Source organism: Rhinopithecus bieti, unplaced genomic scaffold, assembly GCF_001698545.2.
Source record: "Rhinopithecus bieti isolate Rb0 unplaced genomic scaffold, ASM169854v2 scaffold_3527, whole genome shotgun sequence".
Classification (NCBI taxonomy): domain Eukaryota; kingdom Metazoa; phylum Chordata; class Mammalia; order Primates; family Cercopithecidae; genus Rhinopithecus; species Rhinopithecus bieti.
In genome coordinates this window covers 1,925,157-1,947,683 of record NW_016804488.1, presented here as the reverse complement: position 1 = coordinate 1,947,683, position 22,527 = coordinate 1,925,157, and positions in this window count along the sequence as shown.

Sequence of the window (22,527 nt, the reverse complement as noted above, 5' to 3'; positions counted from 1 at the left end):
GGACAAGAATTTATACTGCAAAATAATAATTAATAGGTCAAAATGACATTCTAGCATGGTCACTACTAGCATTGGCAAGCTGTTGCCAAGGAATGGGCAATACATTCCCTGTGTTCCTGGGAATATGTTGTGTGTAGGGCTACAGAAATTAGAAGTCTCTGAGAAGAAGATGTATGGGGTATGTTGAAGGCATGTTATGAAATTTTTTTGTCTTAGTTTGCTACGTGGTCATAAGGCCACCAGGTATGGAGCCTTTTTGAGATATGGAGAGGAAGAGAGATGTTTACCAACATTTTGAGAAAGGGGAATGCACAGTTGGATTATTTTCTCAGTTGTGTTTACTGCTTTTGGAATTTCCCATTCTCCAAAACCTTCCCCACAGTGGAGATGGCTGTATTAACAGCCTCTTCCCCTAAATACTCTATTAGAAGGGATTCCTCTACAGTGCTGTGTGAGCCAAATGGAATACTGAGGAGGATGTGAGTGGGTGTGTGGCATGAGTTCCTGAAGGTCAGAGATTTTGACTCACTCAATCCTGCACCTGTTGGGCAGGGTACCCGTCAGAAAGTATTCAAGCAATAAATAAACACGTAAACCTTTTGCGGAAGACATTTGTTCTTCTAGCCATGTCTCTCTAAGGAGGAAAACGTAAACATGCTTCCCATTTCAATCCATGCAAAGTGTTCACTCTTTTCTCCCCATTTACCTGAATCTCATTGACTCATTTTTAGATCACAAAGTTAATTAATCATTGGGGACACTTGGGCAGGAAGTCTGTGATTAACAGCCGCAGACTCTGTATTTTTCTCCTATTTCTCTATTTTCCCGATTTCTATGCCAACTTTCTTTATTAACAGTCCATTTAGGAATAGGATTCTTTGTATGTGTGAAGATTCTCAGGAGCTATTCTCTGACAGAGAGATGTCAAGCAGATACAATGAGAATACCAGTTTTTGCACATCGGCTCTGCAGTAATGTACAGAGATACAACATTAGGTGCAGCACATAGAGTGAGGAAGCAACTGTCCACATTGCTGAGTGAGTGCTAGAGGAGCCTGGCTCTCCAGTGTAATCTCCTTCTCATATTGGAATAGGGACTATGTGGTGCATGGGATGACAGCTCCTTTGGAGTGGGACAACCACACAAGAGATGGAGCATTTATTATTGAAGCAATATTCCACGTTGGGTCCTATATCCATTTATACATAAAGTAAATGACGGCTGACAAGATTTATATCTTATTGCTAAGGGAAATGATAACATTTCAAAGATCAACATTTTCATATGCAACATACATCAATGCCAAAGTTAGTGAGTTTTAATTATTAGTTCATTCTTTTTTTTTTCTTCCATACATATTTATCATGGCCTTTAGGGAGGCAATCATTTTTAGCTATGCAGAAAGGCAGATCACTTTCTTCTTCATACCACCATCATAACTGTGAAGCCCTGCTATATTTTCATAATGCCTATTCATCTTTTTTTGTTTTATTACCCATTTCTGGTTTTTCAACTTTTGTTTTAGAATCAGAGGGTGCATATGCAGGTTTTTTAGGCAGGCATATTGTGTGGTGCTGAAGTTTTGAGTAAGATTTAATCTGCGCCCCCCCCCCCCCCAGGTGGTGAACATGGTACCAAATAATTAGTTTTTTTCCCCAACCATTACACCCTCTCTCCCCTCCTCCCTTTCTTGTATTCCCCAGTGTCTATTATTCTCATGTTTATGTTCATCTGTGCCCATCGTTTTGCTCTCACTTATAAGTGAAAATTTGTGGTATTTGGTTGTCTGTTTCTCCACTAATTTGCTTAGGATGCCAGTTTTCAGCTGCATCCGTGTTGCTGCAGAAAACATGATTTTGTTCTTCTTTATGGCTTCATAGTATTTCGTGGTATATATGTACCACATTTCATTAATCCAATTCACTACTGATGGGTACCTGGGTTCAATCCATGTCTTTGCTATTGTGAATAGCACTGCAATGAACATATGAGTGCATGTGTCTTTTTGGTAGAATGATTTGTTTTCCTTTGAGTATATACCCAGTAGTGAGATTGATGAGGTAGTCCAAATTTCAAGTGGTAGCCCAAATTCAGTTCTTTCAGAAATCTCCAAACTGCTTTCCACAGTGACTAAACTAATAACATTCTCACCAGTAGCGTATAAGCATACCCTTTTCTCCACAACCTCACCAGTATCTGTTCATGTTTGAGTCTCAGTATGTTTTTTGTTTAACATGGTTATGTTTTCCTTCCTCTGAAATTTTATGAAGAATATGTGGCTCTCATATACACTATTTTGACATTTTTAGACTTAGCATGTTTGTATATTAGTTACAAATATCTTGCTCTTTAGAAGACATTGTATTTTAAAGCAAAAGAAAACTAGGGCAGCAAATAATCTGTAATCACAGAGATATTATTTTAATGTGGTGCTTTTTTGATATATCAGAGTAATAGTCAGGTTTTCTTTCCAAAACAATAACAAAAAAAGCTTTTGAGGAAGGAAAGAAGTGATCTTGTTTATTAAAAAACCTTGACTTTGAAACTTTAAACGTTTTTATTGCTTCCATGTCCAAAGACTACAAAGCTCCTAAGAGTCAGACTCCATAGGTCACTTACAATGTTTTACTACTGAGGTAGAATTCCCCCTTATAATATCCACTAGTCTTCATTTTACACTGGAAAAGGGAGTTCAAAATTTAGGAACTAGCACAGCTTGTTCTTGAACTGTGCTTGTTATTTGAAATACTTAACTCAAAACAAATCATTTATTTGAACCTTTTGCTACTAGTTCTAACTCTACCACAGAGTCAGTTCTCTATTCTTTATTTCCAAATATGTCCTCTGGACATTTGAAGAAAGGCATCATAAGGTTTCTAAAATAATCTTTCCTGTGATATGTATTCTAAATATCATCTTTCCTTTAATACTTATTCAGTGGCTCTATTACATTTCAGGATTTCATGCTGGTTCCTGAAGACATGGAAGTGAAGGAAAGAGCTTTTGTATCCATAGTCCGTTGGGAAAGATGTTAAAAAAAAAAAAAAAAAGGGAATGTTGCAGCAGAGTGATAACTCTGTGGGTGTGTAGCTGTGATTTAAAGTGGTAAACAAGCCTTAGCTCAGAATGGATACTTTGCATGAAAACATGATTTCCTTAAAGCGAACTGGCAAATATGCTTTTTTTCAAAGCAGTTGAATAGTTGTTTTCTTTTCAAAATGGTTAAATTTGTACACAAGTTTATCTCAGTACTGATAAGTATATCACTGTTGGTAAATACATGTTGTTTGCATTTATGCCTACCTCGCCCCAAAGAGATAAACATATTCCCTACACTGAAAGTTGTAAAAATGTTTTTTAAAATACTGAACACCCTAGAATGTGTCGATGAAGAGTGGTATATGTAGTAAGTAACTGATATAAGCAATGATATAAAGGCTGATGTTACTCAGAATGTGGCTGAGAAACCGAGCAGATATAATGGGAAGATTTCCAGCGAGGATATAAGTCCACTTCTCCAAACCACTGCACCAAAGGCTTTCCTCTTTTCTGAGTGCATAGTTTAACACTGTCAAACACAACAAATATTTACCACATGGCAGGGAGGACTGTGTTTCACTAAACATTGTGACAGATAGTGCCAGCTGAGAGTGAATGGCAGTCAGGACACTGACAGGCTGGACATCTTTGTTTCTACCCTCTTTCCTCTCTTGTTCATACTTGCCACTTAGCTAGTTGCAGGAAATATGTAGGATTTGTCTAAGTCAGGTGGTATTTGTGTTCAATTTATTTTAGTATTGTCTACTCACTGGTTTTTCAAGCACAAGCCTTTATTAGCTTTTGAAGTGTGACTCCTACAACGAACACAGAAGAGAAGAAATATTCAATTCGTTGGCATCTCATAACAACTTCAAATTAAAGCATAAGAGGTCAGAATACCATGAGAAGTTCAGAAAACATAGCAATAGATATTAATTTCACTCTCAGTGATTGACAGTATAGAAAGAAAAAGTCATTAAAATTTTGGAAGAATTGTAGGATGTAATTCACATGAATGTATTCATACAATCAAACATATATGACATGCATGTATATGGTATACATGTAACCAAATATGGCTCCAAGTGTGTTAAAAGATAAGTAAACTAGTTAAAATAAAATATGTTGAGGGTGGCACAAGTGCACATATGGAAGCTGGCAGCCTTGTGCCTGCCAGCACCCTGCTACAGCTGACAAGCATTCACCCTGCTGACCTGCTGCTACTGCTGGCAAATATGAAGGAGCAAGGAACCTACTGCTACCACCCCGACAAAGTGCTTTGGCTGGTACTAGCTGTCGGAGTGTTCTGGCCAATGGTATGGGAACACCTCAGCCCTTCCAGGGCAGCAGACTCTTAACCTTGGGGGGCAGGATAACAAAACTGGGGGCCCGATACCAGCCCCACCCAAGAATGACAGCATGCAAGCCAGGAGTGCTGAGCTGAGCTTTGGCCCTCTAAAACCTTTCAGAAACAAAGCCAGATGAATGAACCCATCTTAGATCACAATCAAACCCAAGGGTAACAAAGAAGATAAAAGCAAACACACACACACACACACACACACACACACACACACACACACACATGCACACACACCCCAAAACAAAACCACTGAAGAGAAAGCAACTTCAAAGACTGAAGGAACATCAGCCCACACAGATGAAAAAGAACCAGCACAAAAACACTGGCAACTCAAAAAACCAGAATGTCCTTTTACCTCTAAATGACCGTACTGGTTCCCCAACAATGGTTCTTAACCAGGCTGAATGGCTGATGTGATCAAAATAGAATTCAGAATACGGATATCAATGAAAATCATTGAGATTCAGGATAAAGTCGAAACTCAACCCAAGGTTTCTAAGAAATACAATAAAATAATACAGGATATAAAAGATGAAATGGCCATTTTCAGATAGCACAAAATTGATCTGATAGAGCTGAAAAACTCACTTCAAGACTTTCAGAATATAATAGTAAGTATTAACAGCAGAATCAACTAAGCTGAGGAAATAATTCTAGAGGTCGAAGACTGGTTCTCTGAAATAACTCAGTCGGACAAAAAAATAAAAAGATAAACGAAGGATGAACAAAACATTGGAGAAATATGGAATTATGTAAAGAGACAAGATCTAAAACTAATTTGTGTCCCTGAAAGAGAGGGAGAGAAAGCAAGCAACTTGAAAAACGTATTTCAAGATATCTTTCATAAAAATTACCCCAATCTTCCTAGAGAGGCCAGTATTTAAATTCAGGAAATGTAGAGAATCCCTGTGTGATATGACACAAGACAACCATCCTCAAGACATAGTCATCAGATTTTTCAATGTCAAAATAAAATGTTAAAGGCAGTTAGAGAGAAGGGACAGGTCACCTACAAAGGGAACCCCATAAAGCTAATAGTGCACATTCATTTCCACAGAAACCCTTCAAGCCAGAAGAGGTTGAGGGTTTATATTAAGAATTGTTAAAGAAAAAGAAATCCCAACCAATAATTTCATAAACAGCCAAACTAAACTTTGTAAGCAAAGAGGAAATAAGATCCTTTTCAGACAAGCGAATGTTAAGGGAGTTCATTACTATCAGACCTGCCTTACAAGAAGTCCTGAAGTGAGTGCTAAATATGGAAAGGAAAGACTGTTACCAGCCACTAAAACAAACAAACAAACAAACAAACAAACAAAAAAACTACGAATAAGTACATGGACTATTGGCACTATAAAGCAACCATACAAACAAGTCTGCATAATAATCAGCTAACAAGAAAATGACAGGATCAAATTCTCACAGATCAATAATAACTTTGAATATAAAGGAGCTAAATGGTAAAATTCAAAGGCAAAGAGTCACAAGATGGATAAATAAGCAAAAAATAATGATATGCTGTCTTCAAGAGTCCCATCTCAAATGTAATGACATGCATAGGCTCAAAGTAAACGGAAGGAGAAAAATCTACCAAACAAATGAAAAGCAGAGAAAGCAGAGGTTGCTATTTTCATTTCAGACAAAACAGACTTTAAATCAACAAAAATTAAAAAGGACAAAGAAGGCCATTACATAATGGTAAAGAGTTCAATTCAAGACCTGTTTTAAATATATACACATCCTATACAGGAGCGCCCATATTCATAAAGTAAGTTCTTCGAGACTTACAAAAGGACTTCAATAACCATAAAAAATAGTGATAGACTTTAATCCCCACTGATAGTACTAGACAGATCATCTTAGCAGAAAGCTAATGAAGATATTCAGGACTTGAACATGACACTTGACCAAATGGACCTGACAAACATATACAGAACTCTCCACAGAAAAACAACAGAATATACATTCTTCTCATCTGCACATGACACATACTTTAGAATAAACCAAATGCTTGGCCATAAAACAATCCTCAACAAATTAAAAAAACTGAAATACTACCAACCACACTAATAGACCAAGTGTAATACATAGAAATTAATTCTATGAAAATCACTTAAAACCATATAATTACAAAGAAATTGACAACCTGCTCCTGAATGACTTTAGGGGAAACAATGAAATTAGGCCAGAAATCAAGAAATTCTTCGAAACTAATGAGAACAAAGACATAACATACCAGAATCTCTGGGGCACAGCTAAAGCAGTAGTGATAAGAGGAAAATTTAGAGTGCTAAACACCCACATCTATAGTGCTATAGATATTTAGAAATATCTAAAATTAACAAAGTAACATCACACCTAGAGGAACTACAGAAGCAAGAACAAATAAATCTCAAAGCTAGCAGAAGACAAGAAATAACTGGAATCAGAGTTGAACTGAAGGAAATTGAAACTTGAAAAGTCATGTAAAAGATGAACAAATGCAGGAATTTGTTTTTTGAAAGAGTAAATAAGATTGACAGACTACCAGCTAGACAAATAAAGAAAAAAGAGAGATGATCCAAATAAATACAGTTAGAAATGACAAAGGGAACATTACCACCAACCACAAAGAAATACAAAATCTCATAGAGACTACTACGAACACCTCTCTGCACACAAGCTAAAAACCTAGAAGAAATGGATAAATTCCTGGGGCAATACAAGCTCCCAAGAATGAAAGAAGAAATTGAATCCCTAAACACACCAATAATAAGTTCCAAAATTGAATCAGCAAGAAAAAGCCCAGGACCAGAGAGATTCATAGCTCTATTCTCCCAGATATATAAAGAAGAACTGGTACCATTCTTACTAAAATCATTTCCAAAAAACTGAGGAGGAGGGACTCCTCTCTTACTCGTTCTGTGAAGCCAGCATCATTCTGACACTAAAACCTGCCAGAGACACAGCAACAAGAAAAAGAAAACCTTAGGCCAAAAAATCCCTGATGAACATAGATCCTAAAATCATCAACTAAACACTAGCAAGCAGAATCCATCAGCACATCAAAAAGCTAATCCATTATGATGAAGTAGGTCTTATCCCTGAGGTGCAAGGGTAGTTTAGCATAAACAAATTAATAAATATGATTCACCACATAGACAGAACAAAAGATGAAAAACACACAATCATCTCAATAGATGCAGAAAAGACCTTTGATAAAATTTAACATTTATTCATGTTAAAAACCCTTAATGCACTGGGCATTGATGGATCATACCTCAAAATACTAAGCCATGTATGACAAACCCATAGCCAACATCATACTAAATGGGCAAAAGCTGGAAGCATTCACTTTGAGAACCAGAATACTACAAAATGCCCTGTCTCATCACTTCTGTTCTACATAGCAGTGAAAGTCCTAGACAGAGCAATCAGACAAGAAAAAGAAATAAAAGGCATCCAAGTAGGGAGACAGGTGCTCAAACTATCTCTGTTTGCAGACAATATGATTCCATACATAGCAAACCCCTTAGTCTCTGTCCAAAAGCTCCTCCAGCTGATAAACAACTTAAGCAAAATTTCCGGATACAAAATCAATGTGCAAAAATCAGCAGCATTTTGCCACAACAACAACATCCAAGCTGATGGCTAAATCAAGAATGCAATCCCATTCCCAAAAGCCACAAAAAGAATAAAATACCCAGGAGTACAGCTAACCAGGTGAAAGATCTTTACAATAAGAATTACAAAACACTACTCAAAGATATCAGAGATTAAATAAACAAATGGAAAAGCATTCCATGCTCATGGATAGAAAGAATCAATATCATTAAAATGGCCATACCGTTCAAAGCAATTTACAGATTCAATACCATTTCTATCAAACTACTAATGACATTCTTCAAAGGACTAAAAAAACTCATTCAAGGCTAGGTGCGGTGACTCTCGCCTGTAATCCCAGCACTTTGGGAGGCTGAGATGGGCGGATCACGAGGTCAGAGCACTGAGACCATCCTGGCCAACATAGTGAAACCCTGTCTCTACTAAAAACACAAAAATTAGCTGGGTGTGGTAGCGCGTGCCTGTAATCCCAGCTACTTAGGGGACTGAGGCAGGAGAATCGCTTGAACCCGGGAGGCAGTGGAGCCAAGATCACGCCACTGCACTTCAGCCTGGTGACAGAGTGAGACTCTGTCTCAAAAAATAAATAAATAAATAAAGTCAGAATGGCTATTACTGAAAAGTCAAAAATTAACAGGTGCTGGCAAAGCTGTTGAGAAAAAGGAATGCTTATTAACTGGTGGTGGGAGTGGAAATTAGTTCAACCATTGTGGAAAGCAGTTTGTTGATTTCTCAAAAAACTCAAAACAGAATTACCATTTGACTCAGCAATCCTATTATTGGGTATATACCCAAAGCAATATAAATCATTCTAAAATAAAGACACATGCATACTCATGTTCATTACTACTAGTCACAATAGCAAAGACATGGATTCAGCCTAAATGCTCGTCAATAGTAGACTGTATAAAGAAAATGTGGTACATACACATCATGGAATACTATACAGCAATAAAAAAGAGTGAGATCATGTCCTTTGCAGGAACACGTATGGCGCCTCATGGCATTATCCTAAGTGAACTAACACAGGAACAGAAAAGGAAATACCACATGTTCCCACCTATAATTAAGAGCTAAACATTGATTTCACGTGGACACAAAGAAGGAAACAACAGACACTGGGGCCTACTTGACAGTGAATGGTGGGAGGTCAGTGAGAATTGAAAAACTACCTATTCGATACTATGTTTATTACTTGGGCGATGAAATAATCTGTATGTCAAACCCCCATGACATACGATTCACCTAAATAACAAACTTGCCCTTGTACCCATGACTCTAATACAAAAGTTAAAAATGAAAAAATAAATTGAGCATATTTTGTTTATATAATGTTCAAAACCAGGCAAATATATTGAATATTATTTAAGATGCATATAGACAGAGTGTTATTTTAAAGATCGTAATATAATATTTTCATCATAAAGGAAACTGATTAGGACAAGTTGGAGAGGAAGTGGTGATTGAACAAGGCATGCAGATATTTCTGATATCTTGTAACACCATACATCTTTATCAGAGCAGTAGATAGTTGTCTGTTTACTTCATAATTATTAATGAGCTATACATATGGGTTTATGAACTCTTCTATTTGTGTGATGTTTGTTATAACAAACACATCAACACTCAATTTGTAAAATAAAAATCAATAATCTCTTTGATGTGGGAGTTATGATGGCACTATGTAGCCATGTGAAAATTTAGGAGAAGTGCATTATTTATTGGATTACTTCCCTTTGCCCACATTAAATTTGAAGTACCTGTACCATTTGAATGTATGTTTTGTTAATATTCTACTATCCTATTTCTTAAGGTTTTTAAAATCACACTTACGATCATATGGATTCTTTTTGTGTTTCTTTTACGGTGTCATACTTCAACTTTAACAAAATATACTAAATACAATTTAATCGGCAGAAACCTCCATCACCTTTGGGATCTGAATCACCAATAAGCCTCATATCATGGAAAATATGAACCCAGTCTCATATATTGTAACTGATATGGTTAGGCTTCATGTGCCCACCCAAATCTCATCTTCATTTCTAATCCCCAGGTGTTGAGGGAGAGACCTGGTGAGGGGTGATTGGATCATGGAGGTGGTTTCCCCTATGCTGTTCTCATGATAGTGAGTTCTCACAAGATCTGGGGGTTTTATAAATGTTTGGAAGTTCCTCCATCATTCACTCATCTCTCTCCTGCCACCTTGTGAAGAAGGTGCCTGCTTCCCCTTCTCCCATGATTGTAAGTTTGCTGAGGCCTCCTCAGCCATGTGGAACTGTGAGTCAATTAAACCTCCTTCCTTTATAAATTACCCAGTCTTGGAAAGTTCTTTATAGAAGTGTGAGAACGAACTAATACAATAACTAAAACCTGCCCTGAAACATTTCCAAACACGCATTCAGACTAATATTTTGTCCGCCTTATACTCTGTATCTGTGTTACTAAGTCCATTTTCAATCATTTCTCCAGAACGTAGACCACTGCCTAAACCTACAGTCTCTAATATTGACCCCTCTTCCCCACCATATTTACTTTCTGTCCTCATAGATAGCCTTCAATTTCACCAGGTGGCTAGCCTTTGGGCAGCAAATCCCTAGCAAAAAGGACTGAGGACACTGCAGAATATGAGTCCTGGGTTTGAGGGAGCAAATTAATAAAAATCCGTAGGTTTAAAATTATGGATTATTTGATTGAAGACGGAAAGGGAAATGTTACAATTTATTTAATATTCTGCTGGTGGTCTGATCTCTGGAATCTTAGCACAGTGAAGACTTAAGGCAAACTGATTAGTGGGAAATAGGGACGGTCAAAGCAAATCCCTGTGAACTCTCCAATATACAATCATGAGACTTGTCCAGTGTTGTCCAGTATGTGATTACTAAAAAGTCAGTGTGTACAAATATAGACTAATTTAACATTCTTTTCTTCCTCTTTGAAGAGCAAGTCATGGTTAATACAATTGTCTGCTTACTATGATTGCCATATTCTTGTTACCGAGGTTACATTTACATCAGGCAGTAATCTGAAGTCAGGTGCATGTGAATATCAAAGTATTTGAGTATTAGGAAGGTTTCTTACTGCATTTGACTGTGTCCATGCATGAAATTGATCAACCATGGCTCTAAAGATAAAAAAGTTTAACATGATTTATTACATAGATAATACAAGCAATATTGTTTTTAAGCATATTATTTAAGATTTCATATTTAAATCTTTTGAATAGCAACTGTTTTTGCAAAAAAAAAGAAAAAATGATAACAGGAATTCAAAGTGATTTGTTTTTGTTATTGTTGGTGGTGGTGTTTTGTTTTGTGTTAATGTTTGTCAGCTCCACTATCTGTCTAATGCTTGAGTAGTCAATATTGGCAACTGAATCAATCCACCCATCACTTAAAGAGGAAAGATCTCATTTGGTTACATTTATTGTCTGATTCATTGAAATAAAAGCCCAATTTTAACACAACAGTTAATCCATAATTTGATGTAGATACAAACACATTAAGAGCCAAAGGACATGAAAGGACCTTACTAAAGTTAACAAAATGCCACTAGTTTAAATCATCCTAACACTTTAGCATTGGCTATCAGCTGAAGATTTTATTAAATTTGCCTTAAGAGTTACATTTTTATATGGCTAGCTTTATGAAAATTTATGAAAACATAGAATAATTTGGAAGATTAAAGACACAAATTCTATTAATCTTCATATAATCTTCATAATAAAATAACATGACTATAATAAATGTTATATAATATATAATGTATAGTCCTATATACTATAAATATAGTACCATATTTATGTGTTAAATAAAATATGCAACATTATGTAAAATACATAATTATGTGTTATATTTTAACCCATGTATCTCAATTCCATTGATGTTACAACATATTTAAGCAACAACAAAGTTAACAAGATAACTTTGTAATTTCTTGCACATTAACAGATGATATGATTAAAATACAATATATGTAAATATATTTTTTAAGAGAAAGACCTACATGGCTCCTTCCTGTAATCCCAGCAGTTTGGGAGGCTGAGAAAGGGGGATCCCTTAAGCCCTGGAATTTAAAACCAGCATGGGAAACATAAGGAAACTCCATCTCTACAAAATTAACATAAAAGATTAGCCCAGCATAGTAGGGTGTGCCTGTGGTCCCAGCTATTCGAGAGGCTGGGCTGAGGTAGGAGAATTGTTTGAGCCTGGGAAGTCAAAGCTTCAGTGAGCTGTGATCACGCCATTGCACTCTAGCCTGGGGGACAGAGTGAGACTCTGTCTCAAAAAAAAAAAAAGTTCATAAAATGTATAAGTTAAGATTTTGTTTTATTTCAGAAATAAATGACCCGGGAACAGAATACTGCAGAATACCGATTTTGCATTTTCAAGAGTCTTTTATTTAAATAATATAATGATAGATTCATGGTACATAAAATATATTGCAACTTTCTTAATCAGACTACCATTTATTCTTTATTAGAAAATTGTAAATTGTTTACTGCTCTTTCCATTTTATGGACAACAAGTTCAGAGAAGTGACGTGACTTCCTCAAGATTAAACAGCTGATAAATGGCAGAGTTGAGACAAAATTTTTAGTATTGATTCATAATAACATTGATGTCATTATGACCTATATTTGATTGGGATACTTCTTGTATGTGAAAATCATAGTCATTGTTATGATTAGAGCTTGCAAAGGAAATTTGGTATGGATAGAAATGTTTAGACCTTGGAGTTACCACTTAAGTTGAATGCATATTCATTGTGGAAAATTAAATTTTGAAGGTCAGTTCTACAGTTTGGCCACCCATTTTACTGAGTGGAGATAAAAACAGACAAACAGACTCCTCAAAGTAAAATAATACCTGGATAGATAGGGAAGGTTATGACAACCAATTTCAAGTACAATTTTAAGAATTTCAATACGAACAGGAGTGTTCCACAATATTTGATCCAGGCAAATACATTCTCTCTTACAGCACTCAATTGAGAATTAAAATTGATTCTAAAAGATTAATACCTACCCTTCTCTACAGAAAAACTCTATTTTTCTCTTTACTCAGACTCCATCACTCTTGTCACCAAAATGTGCGAGGAAATTCTGCAACTCTGTACAAACAAAACTGGATGTCCCGTAATCAATTTAATTCTGACACTATCTACCTGGAGTTATCACAGACCCCACATGTTAAGGGCTCAGTCCCATAAGACTACCTCCAGTTTCAGATCCCAATCATAAGGGATGGCTCCCCGAGTCACCCACAATGTCTGTCTGAATTGCTACCAATCAGAGGTTCCTACAGTCCCCTCCTCAGGTTTGATTACTTGCTAGAATGACTCAGAGAACACAGGGAAACACTTACTTTTACTGGTTTAGTAGAAAATATATGATAAAAAAGTACAAATGAAGAGATATACAGGGCAAGGTTTGGGAGGGTCCCAAGAGCAGGAGCTTCTATGCCTGTATAGCTGACATGCGCCACCCTCCCACCACATGGTTGTATTCTCCAACTTGGAAGCTCTCTGAACCCTGTACTGCAGGGATTTTTATGGAAGCTTCATCATGTAGGCACATTGTTAATTCAGTTTCTAGCTTTTATTTTCTTCTAACAGAATGAAGGGAGAGGCTTAAAAGTTCTCAGCTTCTAATTATGGTTTGGCCTTTCCAGTAAGCAGCTCCTACTCAGAAGGCCACCAAGAGTCACTTCAGTAGAACAAAAGCTTCCAAAGCATTTAGGAGTTCTGTGTCAAGAACTTGGGTCAAAGACCAAATATTACAAAACAAGATGCGCCCAGCATCTTGTTAATTTCCTAAACACATATTGTTTAGGAAATTACAATAATTTTAGGAGATGTGAGCATAAAATGCAGATGAAAATCAATTATATATTTTTTATTACAAGCCACAATATCACACTTTTCACCAGACCACAATGTATCTGAAAAATTAAATTTTGATGTCTTTCATGCACATTAGACCCAGTGGATGAGGTCCTTTACATTACATTTTGCCAGACAAGTTTCACAGTCATGATGGTTTCCTATTGGTATATTTCCAAGATTTCAAAATTTCTGCAGCCCAAATCTTCGAAGACAAGGAATTGAATAAGAACATCAGCCTTGATGGGGCTCTGAATATCTTAACAGTCTTCTTCAGAGACAAATTTGAAGTGTTAGGAACCACAATTCCTTGGTTTGAATTTATGAGTGTTTTGACAAAACATCATGACATTATTACTATCAAAAAGACAGATCTTCAGTAAATCTGCCATCTTGACATGCACTTTTAGTTACATGAGAACAGGTTCTGGATGTTTTTTTACATTGTTGCTACTGGAAACCTGGTCATGTTTGCTGTGGACAAGAGTACAGAGGAAAAGAACAAGAAAACAATTGGTAATGACAATGACATCTAAAATGACAAGTAAGATATGAAGTACTTGGTGAAGATGAAGCCAAGAGACAGGGTGTCTTCTTCCAACTCAGCTTTTAATACAAAGGGCACAATGGGAGATGGAAACTTCCAAGATCAATGAGGAGGAACAAACAGAAGATTCTCAAAAAGTGCAACAAAATTATCTCCTGTCTGGGCCAGAACCCAGCTGTCATTGGATCTGTTGCATCAGTAGGAAAAGGAAAATAGTTTCAGTCTTATTCCCAAAGGTGTGCCAGAAGTCCACGGCAAGGTGCAGGGTTGCCTGCCATTCTGGAGAACTTTGCCCATAGGTGCATCCTGGGTCATCACCTGCAGACAGTCATCTAAGAAAGGCAAGTATGTTCCACACAGCTGACGGTAATCTTGGAACATCACAAATTTCAAGCCACAATAGTTTTATTGGTTAAAATATATTTGAGCTACTATATAAATTTCTAGTCATTTTGAATACTTGAATAAGTGCATAATAGAAAAAGTGAAACCCACATTTATCAGAAGCAAAATAATTGCAAAGCACAATTCACTACCTAAAGAATAAATATTTATTTAAAGCTAGTACCACAAAAATTAAGTATTCTTATAAAAATTTCTAATGACATAGTAATACAAAGAATGAAAAGTAAACTCCCCTATAATGAGGGTTATGTTTAGAGACCAAATGAGGATCAAGGGTGTCTTTTTCAGATGTTAACCAGTGAAGAACAAACCAATTTAGTTGTATGTTTGGCAGATACCATTTTCTAGCACATGGTAGAAATGGCTTCCTAAAACAGACATGTTAAAGTATCCATGTGTGGGACAGCAGAGGGTGAGAGTTGATGATTATGAACCAAGAATGGAAGAATATTGATTGCTGGGAAGTTAAATATCTGTCCCAACCTTGAAGATGTCATGTTAAGTGAAATAAGCCAGTCACAAAGGACAAACACTGTCAAATTCCAGTGTCTAGTGATGGAGACACCTGGAGTCATCAAAATCACAGAAACTAGAAGGGTGGCTGCTGCAAACTGCAGAGCTGGGGAGGAATAGGGAGTTAGTGTTTAACAGAGACACACTTTTACTTTGGGAAGAAGAAGTAGTTCTGGAGATGGATGGTGGTAATGATCGTACAACAATGTGAATATATTTAATACCACTGAACTGTACACTTAAAAATGATTACAATGGTAAATTTTATGTTTTGTGTATTTTTGCCACCATCACAATAATAACCCCATCTCTGGGTTAAATTTACTAACTCAAAATGACTGATTCAGAAAAGCCTGTTTGGTATTATCATCATCCATCCTTCCTCAAACAGGCCTGAAATCAAGTTTCCATGAAGACTTTCTACACACCTAACACACTGCTTTTTACCTAAAGCAGTTACTAATATATAGTTTTATTCATAAGTGACAGAAATTAGCTCATCAGAGGAAAAAAACTATTAAAATCTTTACATTGTACATTGGTTTAATTTCCTCTCTTCTGTTCAATATCCTATAAGTGAGTGCAAATACTGTACTCTTGCTATTGAGAGCTTGTTAGCAATCTCATACTCTGCTACTTTGAGAGAAGTAGGAACAGATCCTCATTACATGGGAAAAGGGCAAAAGGATTCATATAAAATAAAATTAGCAGAGGAATAAAACTAAAAATGTTTTTGGGCTTGAGAACACATCATTCGTGAAAGCATTTAGAAAAATAACTTTAAAGTGGCAATAATGATGTCACCTACTTCACATGATTATAAGAAATTTAAGAAGAGTAAGAAGCCAAACTAGGTGACAACTTCCATACTACTGCCAGCAATATGGAGGACTCTCATCACACTTTCTCATGTAGCTGTTCCCCTTCCCACTCATTATGCAACCAATGGATATGCATTTGAGATAGTGTAGAAAATGCTGCAAACACGGCCCACTGCCTGACATACGCATGCTTTATTGTTTACTACAAGGAGACACAGGGCATTGTAATACACTTTCTGTCCTTAGAAATCTTCTTCTAAAACTCTTCTTTCTCTTGCTTTCACTGAGCCTGTGCTATATCCACTCCAAATGGGTAAGTGTGGGTTTTAACCTGCCAAACAAATGAAAGACGACTAATGTTTTAGGAGTCTCTTTTATCTTTAAAGTTTGTTTCATAGTCTTGGGGCACGTTCTTAATATTATCGAGAAGAGGGGATAATCAGGCAGTGTTTTGTCCTTGTACTAAATGGGAATGTTAGCCATGAAAATGCTGTGTAAGCCCCTTGAGTTCCACAGCTGACTGTGAGCTCAGACTGAGTTGTGAGTTTGAAAACACAGCACACGTGGATCACTTACCCTAATCCACAAAGTTCTGCAAAAGGACGTCTAACTGGCTTTTTTTCCCTTTGCTCCAGAGACCAAAATCTGTGCTGATTTGTTCTAGTTCTGATATCCAAATATAGCACCACTTACAGGGGTCCTTTAACAGGATTTGATGAAAACCCTGAGGTATGCTGAGAACGCAGTGTGCTTCATCAACACACACCAGCCACCCATGGCAAGAGATCCACAGTATAGAGTGTATTATGATAGTCTCCAGTTTCTGCTGTCCTGATGGTAGTAGAATTACATAATATTTAACGAACTTCCTCTTTTTAAGTTACATTGGACAAAGAAGGTGACTTCCAAAGATAATGTTGATGGAGACTATTCAGGATAGAGATGACTTACTGCAGTCACTATAGAGGATTTCAGAAATAAGAAAGCTTTCCATAGAAACAAGTCACAGTTTAAAGGCATCCTAGGATTGACTAAACCAAGTTACCCTGGGCGGATGGGACACAGGCCAGACTAAAAAAGACTACTGCTTTGGCTCTGCCACCCTTGGGTTTTCAGTAATCCTAGAGAGGCAATTAAATACCGAGGCTAATGGAAGTATTTTGGAGTCCAGGCAGACAAGAATAAATCCCAGAACTGCCACTTACACACTGAACTCAAGTGAGTTTACAGCCTGAAACTTACTTTCATTTATGATGGAAGGATGACATCTAATCACAAATGTTTGTTCTGCAGGATCATTGTGCAATACATGAAAAGTTGCATATGGGAGTGCCTGCTACATATTACTTCTCTATTAAAGTTATCTTAAATAATAATGGTATAATATCTAGTTCTAACCTACACATAATGAAATGAGAATTCTCATTAGCACACTTAGAGATTTTCCAACCCCCTCAAACTCAATTGGCATGAATAATTTGCCCAGTGATGTTGACTTTACCTCCTTATTTGTCATAGGTGGTGCTATATTCTTTGTTCAGGGCATCCCAGAAATACTAAAATTCCTTTCATTTTTTCATAATTTCCCTGCTTCATGTCTCATTCAGACTTTCTCCTATCCTTCCCTCTGCCCCTAACACTTCACCTGCCACCTCTTAATTACCCATCTCTTGTTCATCCTTTACAGTTCAGCCTAAATAACATTTTGTGAGGGGCCTTCTTTTAATACCTAAATTAACTGAATGCCTTTATAAACTCATCATTGCTCTTTTACTTCCTGTGATTTTCATGGTGACCTCCTCCATTAGATTGCAGGTTTTGTTGCAGGAAGTGACCCAGCCTTATTCTCTCCTGCATCTCCAGCACCTGCCTCATGCCCGTACCTAACATGCACCTCATAAAGGTGCTGGATGTAAGTGAGTTGCTGGCTCACGTTGAGGTTCCACTGGTTTTGGCACCACTCATTATTCAGAGTCTTACTCAAATTTTGCCCTCCCTAGAAATTCTCTCTGACTTCCTGGAGCAAATATCTGTGCTCCTTCTTTTGTGGCCCTGTAATACTGGGTACACCCTTCCTGCCAAAAATCTAATTACCTTTTTTATCATGCTCGCTGGACTGGGCACCTGGAGGGCATGCACTTATTTCTGCACTGGAGTGAGAAAGCTAGAAAGAACTTAAAGTATAATGAGTCAATTCAATTTTCTCAGAGAACAAAAGGAAAAGTGGGAGAAATATGCTGAGAATACCAGGTCCAAGGAAGAAGCTCTATATTCATCTCACAGTTCGGAAAATGGAAAGAAGTAAACCAAACAAAACATGAATACAGGAGTGATTAGAAAATGGGAACACCTGGAGACACAAGTGGTGTTTGCAAAGGGAGTCAAGAGAATAAAATCTGTGGGGTAAAGGCCCTTTGGGAATTCTAGTTCCTGCCTTACGGCAAGGTCTTCACTGACATTTATGTACTTTTCTTTGGGAAGAGTACATTGAGGTCCGATCTACTCTTGATGTTTGTTAATGTCTTGGCATTGAAGAGTTAGGTGTTTATTCCAATTTTTCCCAAGGAAAGTGCCAAAACCCCAGGAAGGACATTTTGAATCCCATACTGGGCATCCCTGTTGTCCAAAACTGAACGTAAGATACACCTCCCCATTCTCTATTTCTATACCTGCCTCCCTTTTCCTTATGGGCATTATAATCTTACTGTCATCTAGGAATTCCTGTTGTCTGTTTATTCTGACCAGAACTGTGTGTCATAACTCAATTTAAGAATTTTGTCCTTCCTGGGGAGTTAGAACAAAATCCCTAAAAGCATATAAATAAATAAAACATAAAAGAACACAGTAAATGGAAAGACAGGGATAGAGACAGAAGGGAAGAAAGAAAGAAAAAAGAGGAAAAGCCATGTTTACTTGGCTCACGCGTGTAGCATATTATGAAACAGGAGCGTTGGTATCCTATCCCTCCTTGACTTTCTTAGAAGAATTTCTAGGCATTCTAGAACATATCTGAAGAAGTTTAACAAACAGTGGTACTTATAATACTTTGGCTTGATTCTTTGCATTACTGTTAAAATTCCCTACCCCCATTCCATATCAATTGAATATATGGAAAAGACACTGAATTTTCTAAGATGCTTAATATATAATGCATGACTTAGCATCAAAACGATAATAATAATCTGGGAAATATTTTAAAACATACTTTGCGGGAACTTATATTTAATGTAATAGCTTTTAAGCTGCCCTGTTGTTAAGAAAATGATGCATTTAAAACTATAAAAATCCCAAAAGAAAACCTAGGAAACGCTCTTCCAGACGTTGGCTTAGACAAAGAATTTCTGAGCAAAACCTCAAAAGCAAATGCAACAAAAACAAAAATTGACAATTTGGACTTAATTAAACTAAAGAACTTCTGCACAACAAAAGAAACTGTCAACGGAATAAACGGACAACCTATAAAATGTGAGAAAATATTTGCAAGCTATATCTGACAACAGACTAATATCCAGAATTTATAAGGAACTTAAATAAATCAACAAGAAAAAAAATCCTATTAAAAAGTAGACAAAGGACACAAACAGACATTAATCGTTAGAGAAATCCAAATCAAAACCGACAGTGAGATACCATCTCATACCAGTTTGAATGGCTATTTTCTTTTCTTTCTTTCTTTCTTTCTTTCTTTCTTTCTTTCTTTCTTTCTTTCTTTCTTTCTTTCTTTCTTTCTTTTTTTTTTTTTTTTTGAGACAGAGTCTTGCTCTGTCACCCAGCCTGGAGTGCAGTGGCGCGATCTCGGCTCACCACAAGCTCCGCCTCCTGGGTTCACACCAAAAATTGCTATTTTAAAAGCCTAAAATAACATGTTAGCTAGGCTGTGGAGAAAAGGGAACACTGATACAATGTTGATGGATAAATTAGTGCGGCCCCTATGGAAAGCAGTATGGAGATTTCTAGAAGAACTGAAAATAGAACAACCATTTGATCCTGCAATCCTGCTATTCAAAGGAAATGAGTATCTACTCAGAGGAAAAGTAATCATTCTACCAAAAACACACCCGCATTTGTATATTTATCACAGCATTATTTACTATAGCCAAGACATGGAATCAATCCAAGTGCCCATCAGTGGTGGATTGGATAAAGAAAATGTGATACATATATACCATAGAATACTATGCAGCCATAAGGAAGAATGAAATCATGTTCTTTGTAGCTACATGGATGTAACTGGAGGCCATTACTATAAGTGAATTAATGCAGAAACAGAAAATCAAATAGGGCATGTTCTCACTAATACAGGCTGTCTTCAAGCTTACTAAATATTTCTTTTCCTATCTCAGTTCTGCCATTAGGCTGTGATGGATTTTTGTCAATTGAATTTTTTCAGCTTCAGAATTTCTGCCTGATTTTTTAAAATGATTTCAATCTCTATTAAATTTCCTAATAGGATTCTGAATTTCTTCTCTGTGTTATGTTGAAGTTCATTGGACGTCCTCAAACCAGTTCTTTTGAATTCTCTGCCAGAAATATCACATATCTCTGTCCCTCTGGGATTGGTCAGTGGTGCCTGCCTTAGTTTGTTTGGTGAGGTCATATTTTCCTGGATGTTCTTGATGCTCATGGATGTTTGTTGATGTCTTGGCATTGAAGAATTAGGTATTTATTCCAATTTTTGCAGTCTAGGCTTGTTTGTACCCATCCTTCCTAAGAAGGATTTCCAGGTATTCAAAGGGTATTGAGTGTTGTGATTGAAATATTTGGTCACTGTAACAGTATCCACACTGAGGCATGCCCCAACACCAGTAATGCTGCAATTCTTGTAGACTCTTAGATGTATCACCTTTGTGGGCCTGAATAAGATTCAGGTAAATTCCCTGGATTACCAGGCAGAGTCTGTTGTTCTCTTCCCTCACTTTGCACCCAAAAGACAGTCTTTATCTAGGCTGCTTGGAGTTGGGGAAGGGGTGACACAAGCACCTCTGTGGCCACCAGACATTTATTTTTGTACCTATTTTTAGTGAAAATTCCCATAATAATCCTGCAGAAGGGCCGCTTGCATATTTTACATAATATAGCTTAGAAGTTTTAAAATTTAGTAAAAGTAACACAAGATTTGGTATTAGAAGACCCAGATCTGAATCTCTTCTTGTACATGCTGTGTCAGCACCATGGACTTAGAGGTATTAGAGCCCCTGTTTCCTCATCATTGAGCTTCAGAAGGGAGGGACACCTGTGTTCACTGTTCTGAGCACTCACACTGTGGAGTAACCAGCTGGGTGTCTTTCATACATGCACACATTCAGGTTTTTAGCTGTCTTCCCTGATGGTGCCTACAACAGCATATCCTTGCTCACCTTAGTCCAAGGATCTGATTGAAATAAAAACTGTGTTGTCTCAACAAATAGGGACTTGGTGATGTGTGCTTCTAATGTAGTGTAACTAAACTTTATTATTGAATATTTAATTTTGGAACATCTATTTGATTGTTTTTCAAATTTGCTTGATACTTCTGAATAGGTTTTCTTGTCGTTTTTGACACATAATACTCTCTCATTTAAGAAGTGTGATGAAACTATTTATAATGTGTAGTGAATCCGTGTCAGGCCATTTACATACTTGTAGCCTGTATTGATATGATTTTACCCTGGTTTGTTCTTTTGACTCTTTGGTACTGGGAATTGTTTCCTCTTATGTGTCACATTTCTTTTTTTTCACATTTCTTGGGTTTTTACCTACGGGAATCTTTCAATGTCTTGCTTTCTTTAGGAGTTATTTTTCTGTATACCTAATACCTTGGCTTAATGCCAACTTGGGAATATTTTATCTACATTTTGCTTGACATTGTTGTGGACAAAGCATAAAGTATGAATTTTGATGTTAAGCACGGGTACAAAAAATCATATTTCTAGAGATTTTTATGGGATAACTTCTTCCCTCTCCACCAGGAGTGAAGCCTGAGAAAGGCAATTCCTACACTATAGCTCTTTATGAAGCAAAGGTCTCCTCCACATTCATATGTTTAGCCTATTGCCTTTTAAAGGTTTAGACCTCTAAAAATTATTTGCATAATTTTCATTCTGGTTTCACAATTTTCTCAAACATCGTCTCCTGTGAACCAAGTTTAGTTCTTAGAGGCTCCAGGTCATCTATGTTCATCTTAGCAGATACTGGCTGGCTTAAGCACTCACATACTTTCAGGACCTGTGGAGGATCATTGACTTTGACATTTAAGAACATTCCTTATGCTCCTACTTGCCCAGAAAATTTTGAAATTTATTTTATTCACTATTTCTAATGCTTTATGCTGGAGTGTATTCAGGATACCTGACTTGTCATATGGTTAGGAACA